At 39.1% G+C, this 16,878-nt stretch overlaps 1 protein-coding gene across 3 annotated transcripts in view; it reads left to right on the top strand.

Annotated features, from left to right (window-relative positions):
• Nucleotides 1-16,878, top strand: part of LOC137866715 (spermatid perinuclear RNA-binding protein-like) — a 93,013-nt gene that overhangs the window by 9,833 nt on the left and 66,302 nt on the right. The window lies entirely within an intron of this gene.

Raw genomic sequence — 16,878 nt, 5'->3', positions numbered from 1 at the left:
TTTTAAAATAAAGTGTTTGGTTCTCAAAGTTCTCAAAATAAAATAGTGTTTTAGAGCCAACGTCTGGGAGGAAGTGATTCACAAAGACTGAAGACGTTTTAGTAGGGTTGCAAATCATTGAACAGAATCTCTACTTATAACATTGAATCTAATATGAAAGACCAGCGTACATTCTGTTTGTTTCACTGGTCAACCTAAATGCATTCATTTGGTTTTCATTTAACATGCGATATGTTTTCAATAACACACGTAAAGAACAAAGTTGTGATTTATCAAACGTGTGTCTCTCTGAAATGGCAGAAAAAAGTCTTCATTGACGCACAAACTTGCTGTTCTTACGATTTATAGATGAGGTCTACTCTGAAGTGGGTCGCAGTGGTTTGACAAGAAATAATAAACGGGAAACACTTGATTTGAGTCAAAGGAAATGTTCTGAACCCAACACTAAATGTGGAGCAAAATATGCTGTTTTTTAGTGTGGACGTTGCCTTAAATAGTTGCACTTTAAAGAAGCAATGAAATGCTTCCTTCCACTGGTAGAATTTGAATGCATCATACAGTCAATTATTTGAATCTGTGGAAAATCAGTTAGAAAGGTAAAAGCCTTCTGATTTATTATGAGTGGATTAGCTAAAGATAAAGTGTGTATAATTTATCACTAAAGTTCCCATAAGTCTGGTTAAAGAGATCATTTAAATAGAAAATAGAAAGCTTCGATAGGTCACATTGGTTGATTGGAGACAGGAAGTTGAGTCAGCTGAGCGATATTTTTTGGGGTGCAACCTTTTGATGCACTAAAGCTGCTGAGGTTGTTTCTGGCAACGTGAAAACTCATCTTTGTCTTGTACGTTTCCTGGATGCTGCATTTGACACATTATGCTAAATTTCCTCTTATAATAAGGAGCAGCACTGTTGGTGAATAAAGCAACTTTTTTGCTTTGGTTTTTAGCTTGACAGTTGAGGGATTTTGTGTCGATCCAGACGGGTTTTGTCAGGGTTACATAGCTCAGCGGGGGTTCACAACCCGCGAGGGAATGCTTAAAAACCTCTCCCATCACACCGGTTTCAAACAGAAAAACTAAACTGGGAAGTTTAAAGGGTTTGTTTTTTGCAACACTCACAATCCATACAGCACAGGGAAGCTGCTGTATTAGTTCTGTATTTTGATGCCAAACCGTTGCAAAATGTTCAATATCAACACTCCTGTTTTGGGAGAACTGATGTTTTAGAATTTATGGCTGGGTCTGTACTCGATTCTATCTTATTCTGCATCCAAATCTAGAAGAAATGGACTCTCTGGATGTTTTTTTCTGGCAGCTTTCAAGATAAAGTCATGGCTAAAATCAACCCAATCACATTAACACACAACAAACTTTCTTTTGTGCTGCCTTAATGTTATCGTATAGTGAATATTCACTGCCTTGTACTTTGTCTTTTCACACCACAGTGTTCTTTTAACAGAGATGATATTCTCTGTTTTCCACCCAGAGACCACAGATGTAAATTAGCTATTAGCTACCTCAGGTACATCTAAAGCTTTTGTTTATACTCCGAGCATGAACGGAGCCTTTTGTACTCTCTGTGTTATTCGCTGCATTATTTTATGAATCGCCAGAAGGCGTACCAACAAAATGAACTGTGAGGAATCAAAAAGATAATTAAAGCTGCAAGCAGCATTGATCGGGCCCTCGCAACGTCACACACGTCGAGGGTACTGGCAGGACTCTGGTTGATGCGGCAATGCATTTCTGTGACCATCATACACTGCATGCACAAGTTAGATGATATTTCCTGCGTCGACCAGCAGCATAGCAAGACCATGTTGCCAGGTCTTAAGCCTCAAATGTTTTGAGTGTACCTCCGATACAATCATAAATGTAAGCCTTTTAAGATCATTAAGAAAATGAACGTGTGAATGTGCTTCAGTATTTGTAACATAACAGACTGTCAGGTTACTGGGATGGAGTTCAACTCCCTGCAGTGTCCTACTGATTGTATTTGGACTTACATGAAAGTTAACAGAACAGCAGTGTCATTTGTTTTTACTTGAACACTTTAATTTGACACTGTTTTCATTTTAAGCTCTTCTGTAACTTTAGATTGTAGTGTGAAGCATTCATTGTAACATTTAACCTGATTCTCATGTAGAAGCTCTAGACAGATCATTTATACTAATGCCCACTGACATGGTTTGAAAAACACTGTTGATCAACTTTTGTTCTCCAAGCATTTTAGTTTGCACATATTTAGATCAGAGAAGTCTTTTTCTCATGGTGTGCCCACAAACCCTGTTTGGGCCGCTGTTATTATAGAATTCTGTTTACGTCCGTGGTTGCCAGTAGGCGGCGCTATGACTATGAGTTAATATTGGCTTGCAGAAGTCCTAAAATCACGACAGCAATCAAGCATGTCAAGTTTGGGTCAGTTTTGACAAAGTAAGGTTGAGTTACAAAAGCTTGATGGATGATGGCGAATCATGTAAAATTGCCGCGACACCAAGTCCATGTTATCCGATGAAACATCAAGCTTTTAGTAACTTTTAATCGTTAAGGTCTTTAGGTTGTTCTGACCAAATTCTAAGCTGATCGGATTATTTCCCTAGGAGGAGTTCGTAGTGCAGCACCTGGAAAAGGAAATAAAACCACAAGAAATTCATACAAAATTAAAATTGGCTGACTTCCGGTTGGGTTTAGAGCATGGACCCCTAAGACTTTTTTTGAAGTCTACATGTGATACACCTGCTTACTTAATTTCATACATCTAGGTGAAACGTACTGCGAGGGCTGCATTGTGGAAATATTGTAGGGGGCGCTATCGAGCCGAGTTGCCACTCTGAAGCATTAAAATCACATCAGATAACTACATTCAGGATTTTAAATGTGTGTGACAAGTTTGATTTTGTTTTGAGTATTTTTAGGCCCTCAAAAACACCTTTGTTTTTCATGGCGAGGAATGCATCCCCACGGCAACGGCATTTCACGAAACAACAAGCTTTGAGTAACTTTTAATCACAAAGGTCTTTAGATTGTTCTGACCAAATTCTAAGTTGATCTGATTAATTCCCTGGGAGGAGTTCGTTAAAGTAGAGCGCCTGGAAATTAAAAAAACAGCATTGATCGGGCCCTCGCAACTACACGCACGTCGAGGATACCGGCAGGACTCTGATGTACGTGGTCATGCATTTCTGTGACCATCATACACTGCGTGCACGAGTTAGATGATATTTCTGCGTCGACCAGCAGCGTAGCAACATCATGTTGCCAGGCATTATGCCTCAAATGTTTTGAGTTTACTCCGATGCAATCATAAATGTAAGCCTGTTAAGATCATTAAGAAAATGAATGTGCGTGAATGCGCTTCAGTGTTTGTAACATAACAGACTTGTCAGTTTACTGGGTGCAGTGTCCTGCTGATTGTATTTGGACTCACATGAAAGTTAACAGAACAGTAGTGTAATTTGCTTTTACTTGAACACTTTAATTTAACACTGTTTTCATTTTAAGCTCTTCTGTAACTTTAGATTGTAGTGTGAAGCATTCATTATAACATTTAACATGATTCTCATGTAGAAGCTCTGGACAGATCATTTATACTAATGCACACTGACATGGTTTGAGAACCACTGTTGTCTAACTTTTGCTCTCCAAGCATCTTAGTTTGCACATATTTAGATCAGATAAGTCTTTTTCTCATGGTGTGCACACGAACCCTTTAAATAAATTCAGTGTTTGGGCTGCTGTAATTAAAGAATCCTGCTTACTTCTGTGGTTGCCAGTAGGTGGTGCTATGACTATGAGTTAATATTGGCATGCAAAAGTCCTAAAATCATGACGGTAATCAAGCATGTCAAGTTTGGGACAGTTTTGTCAAAGTAAGGTTGAGTTACAACAGCTTGGTGGATGATGGCGAACCATGTAAAATGGCTGCTACACCAAGTCCATGTTGTTTGATGAAACCTCAAGCTTTTAGTAACTTTTAATCGCTACGGTCTTTAGATTGTTCTGACCAAATTCTAAGTTGATCGGATTAATTCTCTAGGAGGAGTTCGTAGTACAGCACATGGAAATGGAAAAAAACAGGAGAAATTCATACAAAATTCAAAATGGCTGACTTCCGGTTGGGTTTAGAGCATGAACCCCTAAGACTTTTTGTTAAGTCTACATGTGATACATCTGCTTACCAAATTTTATACAGCTAGGTGAAACGTACTGCGAGGGCTGCATCGTCAAAAAATTGTAGGGGGCGCTATCGAGCCAACTTGCCGCTCTGAAGCATTAAAATGACATTAGATAACTACATTCAGGATTTTAAATGTGTTTGACAAGTTTGGTTACGTTTTGAGCATTTTTAGCCCCTCAAAAACACTTTTGTTTTTCGTGGCGAAGAATGCGTCGCCACGGCAACGGCCTTTCACGAAACAACAACCTTTGAGTAACTTTTCATCACAAGGATCTTTAGATTGTACTGACCAAATTTGAAGTCGATCTGATTAATTCCCTAGGAGGAGTTCGTTAAAGTAGAGCCCCTGGAAATGTCTAAAACGACACTAGAAATTCATACAAATTTCAAAATGGCTGACTTCCGGTTGGGTTTAGGGCATGGCCCCAAGAGACTTTTATTAAAGTCCACATGTGATACATGTGCCTACCAAATTTTGTTAATCTATGTGAAACGTACTGCGAGGGCTGCTTCGTCGAAATTTTGTAGGGGGCGCTATTGAGCCGATTTAACACTCTGATTGATTAAAATCATATTATAGAACTACATTTTGGCCTTGTGATCTGTGTGTCAAGTTTGCTTGTGTTTCGAGCTTTTTTAACCTCTCCAAATGACCATCGTTTTTCACGGCGAAGACTGCGTTACCACGGCAACGGCGTTCGACGAAACATCAAAAGCTTAGAGAACTGGCATTATGAACTTCTTACATTTGTGTGGAACAAATTTGATGTTGATCTGATTTTCCAACTTAGAGAAACAAGCCAAAGTATAAAGACTTTAACTTACTGTTGCCAGTAGGTGGCGCTATGACTATGATTCAAAATTGGCTTGCAGATGTCTTCAGGCCTGGAGTTTAATCAAACATGTGAAATCTGGTAAAGATCTGATGATGCGGAGTCGAGTTACATCAGTTTATTCGTTCATGGCGAAGGATCGAAATTCGCAGAGCCGCCACGTCGCCATGCTTCGACAACTTCCTACAATTTTCACAATGAAGCATTATCAAGGTCTTAAGGCTTTTGTGACAAAATTTGAGAGGGATCCGATTAATCTGTGAGCAGTAGGGTGTCAAAGTACACAACCTATGACTTCCTGTTGCCACTAGGTGGCGCTATTACTATGATTCAAAATTGTCATATACATGTGTTCAGGGTCAGGATGTTATGACATATGAGAAATTTGGAGCAGATTAGGCAATGTACAGCCGAGTTACAACAACTTCCTGTTTCATGGCGAATGGTGTTTTTTTGCCGCCACGCCACGGACACATAGTTCGATAACTTTTTGGTCTTTGAGTATCGTTTCACTGCCAAGGTCTCAAGAGCATACTGACCAAATCTGAAGGCAATCGGGTTTAATCTCTAGGAGGAGTTCGTTAAAGTACGGCACCTTGTAACGGTCCAAAAACGTCATAAAATTCAAAATGGCCGACTTACTGTTTGGTTTAGGATATAGCTCCTTTTGACTTTTTTGTACGTCCCATCACGTTCCACATACCTACCAAATTTCATACAGCTAGGTGAAACCCAAAGTTGGGGCTACTCTGTAGGGGGCGCTATCGAGCCAAAATGTCATGCCGCAGCTGGACACCCCAATAATACTGGAATTTTCACCACGATTGAATTTTGTGCCAAATTTCAAAAGATTCCCAGTATCCCAAGCACCTCCTTTTTGCGATGAAACTGGTACGATAATAATAATAATAATAATAATAATAATTAAAGCTGCAAGCAGCATTGATCGGGCCCTCGCAACTACGCGCACGTTGAGGATACCGGCAGGACTCTGGTTGTCGCGGTCATGCATTTCTGTGACCATCATACACTGCGTGCACAAGTTAGATGATATTTCTGCATCGAACAGCAGCGTAGCAAGATCATATTGCCAGGCATTATGCCTCAAATGTTTTGAGTTTACTCCGATGCAATCATAAATGTAAGCCTGTTAAGATCATTAACAAAATGAATGTGCGTGATTGCGCTTCAGTGTTTGTAACATAACAGACTTGTCAGTTTACTGGGTGCAGTGTCGTGCTGATTGTATTTGGACTCACATGAAAGTTAACAGAACAGTAGTGTAATTTGCTTTTACTTGAACACTTTAATTTAACACTGTTTTCATTTTAAGCTCTTCTGTAACTTTAGATTGTAGTGTGAAGCATTCATTGCAACATTTATTCTGATTCTCGAGTAGAAGCTCTGGACCGATCATTTATACTAATGCCCACTGACATGGTTTGAGAACCACTGTTGTCTAACTTTTGCTCTCCAAGCATCTTAGTTTGCACATATTTAGATCAGAGAAGTCTTTTTCTCATGGTGTGTCCACAAACCCTTTTATTAAGTTCAGTGTTCGGGCCGCTGTAATTATAGAATCCTGCTTACGTCCGTGGTTGCCAGTAGGTGGCGCTATGACTATGAGTTAATATTGGCATGCAGATGTCCTAAAATCATGACAGTAATCAAGCATGTCAACTTTGGGACAGTTTTGACAAAGAACAGTTGAGTTACAACAGTTTGATGGATGATGGCGAACCATGTAAAATGACCGCTACACCTCCTTTTTGCGATGAAACTGGTACGATAATAATAATAATAAAAAACATTAGAATAACAATAGGTCCTCCGCTCCGACTACGTCGGTGCTCGGGCCCTAATAATAATAATAAAAAACATTAGAATAACAATAGGTCCTCCGATCCGACTACGTCGGTGCTCGGGCCCTAATGAGTGTAACTCATAGATATGCTCATAGACTTGAAGGTGTAACTGGCAAAAACACCATAAACTAACCTCCACAATGAGGAGGGATTGTAATTATGTGTAAACTTATATTTCATATGGACTACTTTATTGCCTTTATACAAGAAACATGTAAAGAAAGAAGTCAAGTTTTAAATGGATTATAAAAAAAACGAACAATTTGGTTTGGCTGCAAAGTATTTACTCAAATGTAGATTTTTAAAACCTTGTGTTTCTGAATTAGTGAATTGGCCGTCTTTGTATAATCCCTACTCGTGTAAATAGTGTCTTTACCAGTGAACTATTTGTGACGGTCACTTGATCGCACGCGCTAAGTTGCAAATATTTAGAGGCACACAACCAAGCACCAGTTGCCGGACGTGATTACGCCATTTCGTCATTTTCTGGCACGTGCCTCATGCCGGGCTTCACTACGGCGAGTATAAACCACGCTTAAGAAGCTGCGCACTGTCCCTGTCAAATTAATAAATTAATAGATAAATAATGTGACGTGTGATTGGCCCTCTACTGTTTCAGCTAGAACCCAAACAGTTTGTGGTTTGGTGAAGACGAGTGTGGCGTTTGAAGGAAATGTTAGTTCAGCGTGCCGAGATGCCACTAAATCCTTCCAAAGTATAGTACACGCTTGTGGCGTCTGATAAAGATGAATGCGGTGGTGGTTTAACATGATGTGTGACAAATTAAGTGCCCTGTTGGTATCGCTTTAAGGGTTGGTACTGGTGTCGTAATCCAGCGTCCAATCCTCCATGTTTTAGGATGTAGAGACAGACTGTTAACCACAGCTTCTCTCCTCCATCAGCCTTTGTGAACTCCAGACTTTAAAAGTGGATTTTTAAGAAGTGCTGCTCACCGCTTCATTTGGCACCTTGGGTGTCTGCCGGGGGTACAGGGTACGGGGGGGTACCCCTCCCCCCAGGACGTGGATTAGGTGAATAGATGCAGTGAATGGGCCTCAGCCAACCGAGTCTGTCTGGACCGATGCCCAATGCTACGCTGCTAGATATTATAATTAGCTTCTTACAGTGGGACTTTATTCAGAGTTCACACAGGGCTGCCAGGCAAAGTCTGGGAAATATTTAATTCTGTCCACGTCCTCAATAATGTGTGTAACAGCACTAAAAAGAGATGTAAGAACGGTTAAACCGATGAGAAAACAGATAGCCGTGCTACATACGGTAGCTTTTTGACTTCTACTGATTCACAGATATTACACTCCATCTATGAAGTGTCTCTAGATGTTCCCAATGACTACTTTCCTCTGTAGTCTTAACAAGTTTAAACTCAGGCTCCGGTTAGACTCCTCTTTTCAGTGTGACTTCTGTCATCCGGACCACAAACTGACGTGTTCTCATCCGACATTCGTAGCAAAAGCTACGAAAAATAATGCACCGAAATCCGTTGAGTAAATAAAAACTACAAAAATACAACTGTTCAAATGTCAAAGTACTTGTAGCAAGTTACCAGTGAAAAAAAATATAAAACTCCTCCAGCTACACAGAGATGTAGCCGCTGACGGGAGGAAGCAGAGACGTTTGAAATGTAAACGCTCTGTAAGTCTCCTCTCAGCTCCGAGCAGTTGGCCGTGCACGGCCACATGATGTCTTCATTACCTGGCCGACACACAACACACACACACACCTGCTGCTTACACACTCCACAGGCGTCTCGCTGTGTCACTTTGTTCTGATTGGTTTGTGCAGGGAGCTGAAATGGCATCCAGGAGGTGACGTGCAGTGACATACTGAAGTCTCCTGACTGTCTCGTTTTTGTTGTTGTTTACTAAATGGACTATCTGGGACGTCCCAACTGCTGCTGTTGTGATGTGATGTGATGCTTTTGTTACGGCAAGTTTCATCTTTTCTGATTCCTAACACCCGATGAGCAGCTGACATGTTGAAAATGTAGATGAAACTACGGAGAATGAAGCTTGTTTGTCTGGAAATTAAAAGACTTTAAAAGAAAAGGCAAATCAATAGATAGGTATCAGTGTGCTAAAGACTTGATTAATGATTTCCTTTTTAAAGTGGAAAGATCTGGCACTTATTATATATCGTGGTTCAGTTGGTAATTGGTATTCTTCCAGGGAAGTAATTCCGATTGATTGCTTCACTGGGCGGCCTGCTGAACGTGCAGAAAAGTTACATTTGTCCACAGGCAATCAAATGATTAGGAAATACAAGATAATGTTTTCGTAGATTAAAACAAATGCAGTCATTATTATTTGTAAAGATGTATAATAGTGTGTTTAGAGCTTGTGTTATGAAGTTAAACAGCTCATAATTCATCTCTAATATCTATTTTATATTCATGTGAAAACATCTCCTTCAAACTACTGGATTTCTTCAAGTTTATCACCAAAACTACATTTTACAGATTACATGTGAACACATCATGATAACTATAATTCACCTTCAGCCAGTACTCATGTTCACTGAGCAGAGCCTGAAGGCATCATAATGTAACTGAAATGAACCTCCGTTGGTTAGCCGTTAGCGGTGCTGCTAAAGTTACTAGCTCTCCTCCTGTTGGTTTAAACACTGATTGGTTGTTTACAGAGAAACATTATCAGATATCAGAGACTAGAAACACATGTTTTACTGAATACTGGCAGAGAACAATCACTTTTTAAGTTATTATTTTTTATATTATTAGTTGTACTTAGTTGTGCAGTATTATGGCTGAAGAATTATGACTGAAGAATGAACTCCTCTTTATGGATCATATCTGGGTTTTCCTGGTTTTATCACATTTAATACAGATCATTTAACATCACAGCTGAACATTCTTTAAACCAGAATGCTTTTGAATATTTTACATTTCCAGGCAACTATTGGTTCCCATTAATTTCACAAAAATGTATTTCCAAACTCTTTAAAATTCGACAAAGAACGCAGACTTGATGGACTTCACATCAATAGCAAGTTTTCAAAAGCTCACAAACTGCTTTTTTATACCCCACGGCCTCGAAATACTAGCGTGCACAAGAGATTAGAGCCGTGCACGTGACCCCGGTACGGAAGAGATGTTGTGACGAGGCTGTGAGACTCACGCAATTCACACTTCTCACATGCTTTTATGCCGCACGTATTTTCACGCAACGTTGTGGCACAAAAAGAGGAAACACTATTTAAAACCTGGTCCATCTATTAGTGCTGGTATGGTACCGGTACTCAGAGTACCCAAAAAGTCCCAAGAAAGACTCTCATTTCAGCAAAAAATGTCATAAATAAAATCATAAACTAAATACATCTTGTTAGATATGTGACTTCTCCAAAGACGTCTTAATATGATGAAACTGTTTACTTAAATACTCCTATAACCATACAAATCAAAGTACTTTTCATTCCACATTACTTCTCAGAGAAAGTCCCCACGAACAATCTTATAACATATTTTAAATTACTCAATGTTTAACTAATGAATTAAATAAATATTTTTTCCTTCAGAGGACGTAATTCAGTCTGTGAAGTTATTTCACTTTACAGTTTTTGAGGAAATTAAATGGAAAGTCGGCTCAAATTACCTAATAATAGTGATGATTGCCTCATATTTGAACTGCCATTAACAAAAAACAACATAGCTCTCCATGTTGGATTTCTTTGGCGTTAAAAACCAAATGGTTCAGTGAAAACGGTGCAGAGAAAATAAATTTGGTGCATGTCATTTTTAAAAGTTACTTGCACTCGTGAATGTACACAGAAATATGTGTGTAGATATTACTGGAAAACCAACATGCTTAAGATGGTGACGTAAATCTATAAAAAATTGAATAACAATCTGCAAAGCAAGCATTTGAAAACGGTCAACAAACCTGCAGAGAGTCCATGATTAGTCGTTAGACACAGAGGTTCCAATTGTCAGTTGTGAACAGAAACACACCCACATGTAGATTAATGTAAAGTTAATCTGATTAATGTAAAGTTAATCTGATTAATGTCAACTTAATCAAATTCATGTAAACTTAATCTAATTCATGTAAACTTAATCAAATTCATGTAAATTTAATCTTCATTAATGTAAATTTAGTCAGATTAATGTAAATTTAATCTGTATTAATCTAAACTTAATCTGGTTAATGTAAACTTAATCTGCATTAATGTAAACTTAATTTGCATTAATGTAAATTTAATCAGATTCATGTAAACTTAATCTGACTAATATTAACTTAATCTGATTAATGTAAACTTAATCTGCATTAATGTAAACTTAATCTGATTAATGTAAAGTTAATCTGATTAATGTAAACTTAATCTGATTAATGTCAACTTAATCTGCATTAATGTAAACTTAATCAAATTCATGTAAACTTAATCTTCATTAATGTAAATTTAGTCAGATTAATGTAAACTTAATCTGTATTAATCTAAACTTAATCTGGTTAATGTAAACTTAATCTGCATTAATGTAAACTTAATCTGTATTAATGTAAACTTAATCTGATTAATGTAAACTTAATCTACATTAATGTAAACTTAATCTGACTAATATTAATTTCATCTGTCTAATATTAACTTAATCTGATTAATGTAAACTTAATCTGCATTAATGTAAACTTAATCTGCATGTATAAACGAGTGTAAAACTTTCCAGGGCGGACGAGTCAAAAGTGCTTTTCAAAGAGAATTGGGATAATAAAGAAGATAGTACGGTAGGCAATAAAAATGCAAGGCAAGCAGCTTTTTGTGTACCAGAATAATAAAGTCGGTCTGGAGGAAGACGGCGGCTCTCTCAGCTCTCTGTTCTTCCTCATAATTTCCTGGCAGGAATCCTGGTTTGAGTCTTCGTCGATACAAAAGCGTTTTATATATCTGGGAGATGAGGCGACCGGAGGATCCATTTGTTCTTCACGACGATATCCACAGAGGAGATTGACTCTCCTTTGTCTTCACAGAAAAACCTTTATTTGTGGCTCATTGACTGGCAGATTGATTAGTTTACTGTTAAACATCACTGCAGGAGGTGACAGTTTGTTTGGTAAGAAATGTTTAAAATACCCGAAGGAAGTCTTAATTAGCAACTTTAAAGATGGAAAAAAAACGTATTTGCTAAACTAACTTGGAGGTTGAGAAAGAAATCCTGCACCATCTTTGTTTGTATTCACAGCAATGGAAGAGATACCAGTGTTTCCCCTAGGTTTACAGCTTGGGGGGGAGGACACCGACACAAACACTTAAAGGAATCATATACTCATTACAAATAAATGTACAGAAGTTAAAGAGGTGAACATAGCGTAGCATTTAGCAGCTTCATGTGTTTCTTTTAACCTCTTCCACTCCCCCCCTACTTTTGGAGCAAAAACGCCTAAAATGACATACTCAAATTAAAATGTCTGTAGCTTCTGAACCACTCTGACTATATGCATCAATGAGGTCTTTCCAGTAAGAAAACCCCCTAAAGTTCCTTGTGAAAGTGTCACAAAACATTTAGGTCATACAGAACCAGAGCAGTGGGCCTTTGAAGTCAGTAAAAATTTAAGATTTGTGTCTGTCTAAAATAAAAAAGTATCTTTCAGTATAAATAACTGCCTGTGGCTGTATCTGTACAGGTAAAGGACAGTATAGGGCTGCTACTACACTATCTGTGGACACCTGCCTCAAATTTGAAGAAGATAGGACAAAGTATTACCATTCTACAGTGTTTTATTCATGAAAAGATCCAGGCGGAGCTCTATAAAGAAATTTGGAGAAACAAATGGACACATGGTAACCAAATGATATTCTGACACACTAAAGGTGTTTATTCCTATACATTTTGATATTATATTATTTTCCTTTTATTTTTAGCCATTGTAAATTGCAAAAACTAAGTATATATGATCGAAGACGTGGTATCTGTAATAGCAGACTTGCTGTGCGTAATAGCGCACGGCCGAGTATGCAGTTGGCTCAGTTACGCGTGACTTTATACGCCCCCAGGAAAGCTCAATTTGCACATGCAACATATTGTTAGAATGCCTGAAGTCTCCTCAAGATGAGGGGTGTGACAAGCCTAAACTTATCGCTAGCTGATACTAATGAAATGCAGTCAAATAATAACGGAGCAAATCCACGTTTTTCAGGGCACGGTAGAGATATCTTAGTCTCCTGGCTTCAATACATTACTGTCAGTGAACACACAAAGCTTAGCTAGATGCTAACATAGTGCAATATTGAAAACCGGCGTCATTATGATTGCCAAATTCATTTTAGACACAAACACACCCTAATGAATCATCAGAAAAAAAACACACATGAAAAGTGAAAATTATGATGAGGTTGGTTGAATGCTTATATGGAAGACCTGTTAGGTTTGTACTTGCCTTTCCTGAAGGCCCTAGTTCCATGGTAACATCCGCTAGTACATTCACTAGTAAAGTCGGGTCTGTACTGTATCTTTTGCCGTCGAAATGCTGCAAGACCCGACTTGCAGCGGTTATGGCGACTTTGGACAGTGTGTGTTTGGGCTCCTCTTGTGAAAAATCCATAAGAAATAAAAGGAAATCGATGTTTTCTTTGCAAAGATGAGGATTTCGTGCATGCTGGGATACCAAACACGGCCATCTTTAATGACGTAGTTTGCGTGAGCAAGCGGTCAGAACGGAAGGGGAGGCGGTCGGAGTTGAAGAGGTTAAAAAACGCAGATATTGTTGTCTGCTTTTCAGGTGGTTGACGCGACATTAGGGGTGCAACGGATCACAAACTTCACGGTCCGGTTCGGATCACAGTTCTTGAGTCACGGTTCGTATATTTTTTCAGATCAGCAAAGAAAAGGGGAGGAGACAAATATAACTTTGCTTTCCATTTCTTAATTAAAGAACTTCAAGAACACTTAAAGCAAAGAACTTTGGGCTTTAGTCTTACATAAAAACTAAAAATTTTAAGATGTCCAATTTGAAACAAAATTAAATAAATAAATAAAAATAAAACATTCAAGAATACTCAATTCTGTTAAGTTAAAGTGCAACATGAGGTATGTTGATACCCTCTTCCTCTGATCAATATTGAAAGAAAAACAGTCAGTGAGCTAGCTTCCACTGTTTCAACTGAACTGAACTGCTAGGCAACAACTTGGGTCTATGTTTACTTCCTATCAGGTTATGTCATTCAAATACACTCCAATAATGTTTACATTACTGTGAACTGATCTACAACTTTACATTTTTTTTCAAAAAGATGAAAATATCTACATTGTCCACTTTTTACTTGAAAAGGAACAGCAGCAGTAAAACTTTATTACACACTATGATGATTAAACTGTTTAAAAAATACTCAATTGATCCGTGGTTCACAAGTGATCCGAACCGAGAGGGGTGATCCGTTACACCACTACGCGACATCTTTTCTGACACGTGCTCTCTGTCCGCTGGTGGAAGTGTGCTCACCTGTGTGTGCGCGCGCATTGGGGCGGAACTCCGCCGTGCTCGGTACAGAGAGCAGAGGAGAATTATAAACGCTCGACCATGTAGAGATATAACTGACATGCCGTCTGTAAATACGATAAATAACATAAGGCTATTTAGTTTGTTGTTAAAATAACAAGGTATAGACCTGTTCTATAGGAAAGTTAACCTTAAATGACTTCTGGTGTGATCTGACGCTATATAGAAAATAAATTAAACAAAATTAACTTGACCTTCAAGGGGGGGTGGAGGGTGCCTTTGGGGGGGGGGGGCGGGGCATCCCCTAATATAAAGGTAGGGGAAATACTGGATATAGAGTCACCTGATCAATGTAATCTCATTCTCTGTCTTTGAGCTTTGTCTTAAGTTTCCACCAGCTCCAGAGAGTCTCTTCAGCTGCTAAATGCTACGCCCTGTTCACCTCTCTAACTTCTGTACATTTATTTGTAGTGAGTATATGAAATAAAATGCATTGATATGCAGTAAATCAAACCACCCTACAGTTTAAAAAACATGAATTAAATGAGCTCAATTGCAGCCTTTAAAGAAGCATCTTACATGGTACTGCTTCAGTGATAATCATTTAAAATGATAACATAGTATGGAGTCATAAAGCGCCTGTGACTCAGAGGCAGAGCGGGTCGTCTTCCAATCTAAAGATTGTCGATGTGTCCTTGAGCAAGACGCTTAACCCCAAGTTGCTCCGGTGTTGATGGGGAATGAAAGAGTATTTCATGGTCATCTCTGCCATCAAAGTGTGAATGTGAATGTGAGTGTGTGTGTGAGTGTGTGTGTGTGTGTGAGTGACATGAAGTGTAAAAGCACTTTGAGGGACTAGAGAGGTTCTATACAGTCCTACTATAACGTCCATTTACCATAATGTAGCACTTAAAGAGCCCTTTTGGCTCCATAGTGAGTACTTTTATACTTAAGGTACATCTTGATTATATACTGACATACTTTTACTGAAGTTATATTTTGAATGCAGAACTTTTAGCTGTAACAGTGTTTATTTAAATCCTGGTGTTAGTATTTTTACCGAAGTGAAAGATCTTGTCTCAATGAAATGAGGACAGGACGTAGGTGATGAGGACAGGACGTAGGCGATGAGGTGATGAGGACAGGACGTAGGTGATGAGGACAGGACGTAAGCGATGAGGACAGGACGTAGGCGATGAGGTGATGAGGACAGGGCGTAGGCGATGAGGACAGGACGTAAGCGATGAGGACAGGACGTAGGCGATGAGGTGTTGAGGACAGGACGTAGGCGATGAGGTGATGAGGACAGGACGTAGGTGATGAGGACAGGACGTAAGCGATGAGGACAGGACGTAGGCGTGTAATGTTCAGAAATTTCTCAAACAGAGAGGAAGAAGGCCATAGTGGAGAAGAAGGCCACTGAGGAGAAGAAGCAGCAGCCCCCCTTCGCACTCTTTGTTTCATCAGCAAGCAGGGCAGGAGTCAGCAGGTCCAGGTCAAAATCAAAAGTATTTAATATTGTTAACAGAAGCCAAAACAATCACAAACCAAATTACACTACCGATAGTCAAATATTTCAAGAAATATGAGACCCCGTTCATACCACAGGACAGATTGATGTATCTGCCCCATGGTACGAAGGAAGTCTGATTCTCTCAGGGGACAAACAGCTCCTTTGCCCCCCCAGAGTTACATTCCTCAACCTATCGATCAGCTCCACGATTGGCTGAAGTCCAATGAGCTCCTCCTTGGATCCTGACCCATTGTCCTGGGCAGACACCTCTGTGAACTACCCACTTCCCCCGCACATTTACACCTTCTGACATTCCTCAAACCCCCATCACAGACTCAATATACATTCAATGACCACACTCCTTGGTTTAACACTTCCTAAGTAAACACACTGTGACACATAATATCCAGCACTAGGAATGCTTTAAAATTTAAAATTCCTCACAATTCCCCCCTAACTCACTCTTCAGAGTGAGTTTATTAAACAGTTGTATCTATCAATGCATCATCTACTCATAACTGGTTGCCCTGTATATTTGCTTCACTAAGTGTTAATTAATCTCTGCAGGAGTCCACTTGAACATCTGCATTAACAATCCATGAGACAAATACGTTTAAAAGTATTCTAACAGTTCTAGTGTAGCATTTCTGAAATAAGTACAAGCTATGGAGGGAAAAGGATCATTCCTTACACATAGGTGTCATCATGATGTGTAAGCAGAATAGGTGTTACAATTGACATGTTAAAAACAGTAGACAACACATTGTGCCTCTGAGGCCACATAGTTCTCGATGTTTCATCGTCATCCAATGGTGGTGAATTGAGTCTGACTTGCTGCCGGTCCGAGATGTCCTTCCACACCATTCCTGGGCCTCGTACCAGAATGTCTTAAACAACTCAGATTGTGTGGGAGACAGAAACAGAGACAACAGCAGTATTTCTTCCAATAAACTCTCATTCTACCATTAGAACATTTCCACTTCTATCCCTTCTCTAAATCATACTTCCTCTGACCTTCAACTTCCTAA

The sequence above is a fragment of the Cebidichthys violaceus genome, unplaced genomic scaffold (genome assembly GCF_023349555.1).
Source record: "Cebidichthys violaceus isolate CVI_PGR_0920_01 unplaced genomic scaffold, fCebVio1.0.p SCAF_89, whole genome shotgun sequence".
Classification (NCBI taxonomy): Eukaryota; Metazoa; Chordata; class Actinopteri; order Perciformes; family Stichaeidae; genus Cebidichthys; species Cebidichthys violaceus.
This window is presented reverse-complemented; position numbering and strand designations above follow the sequence as displayed.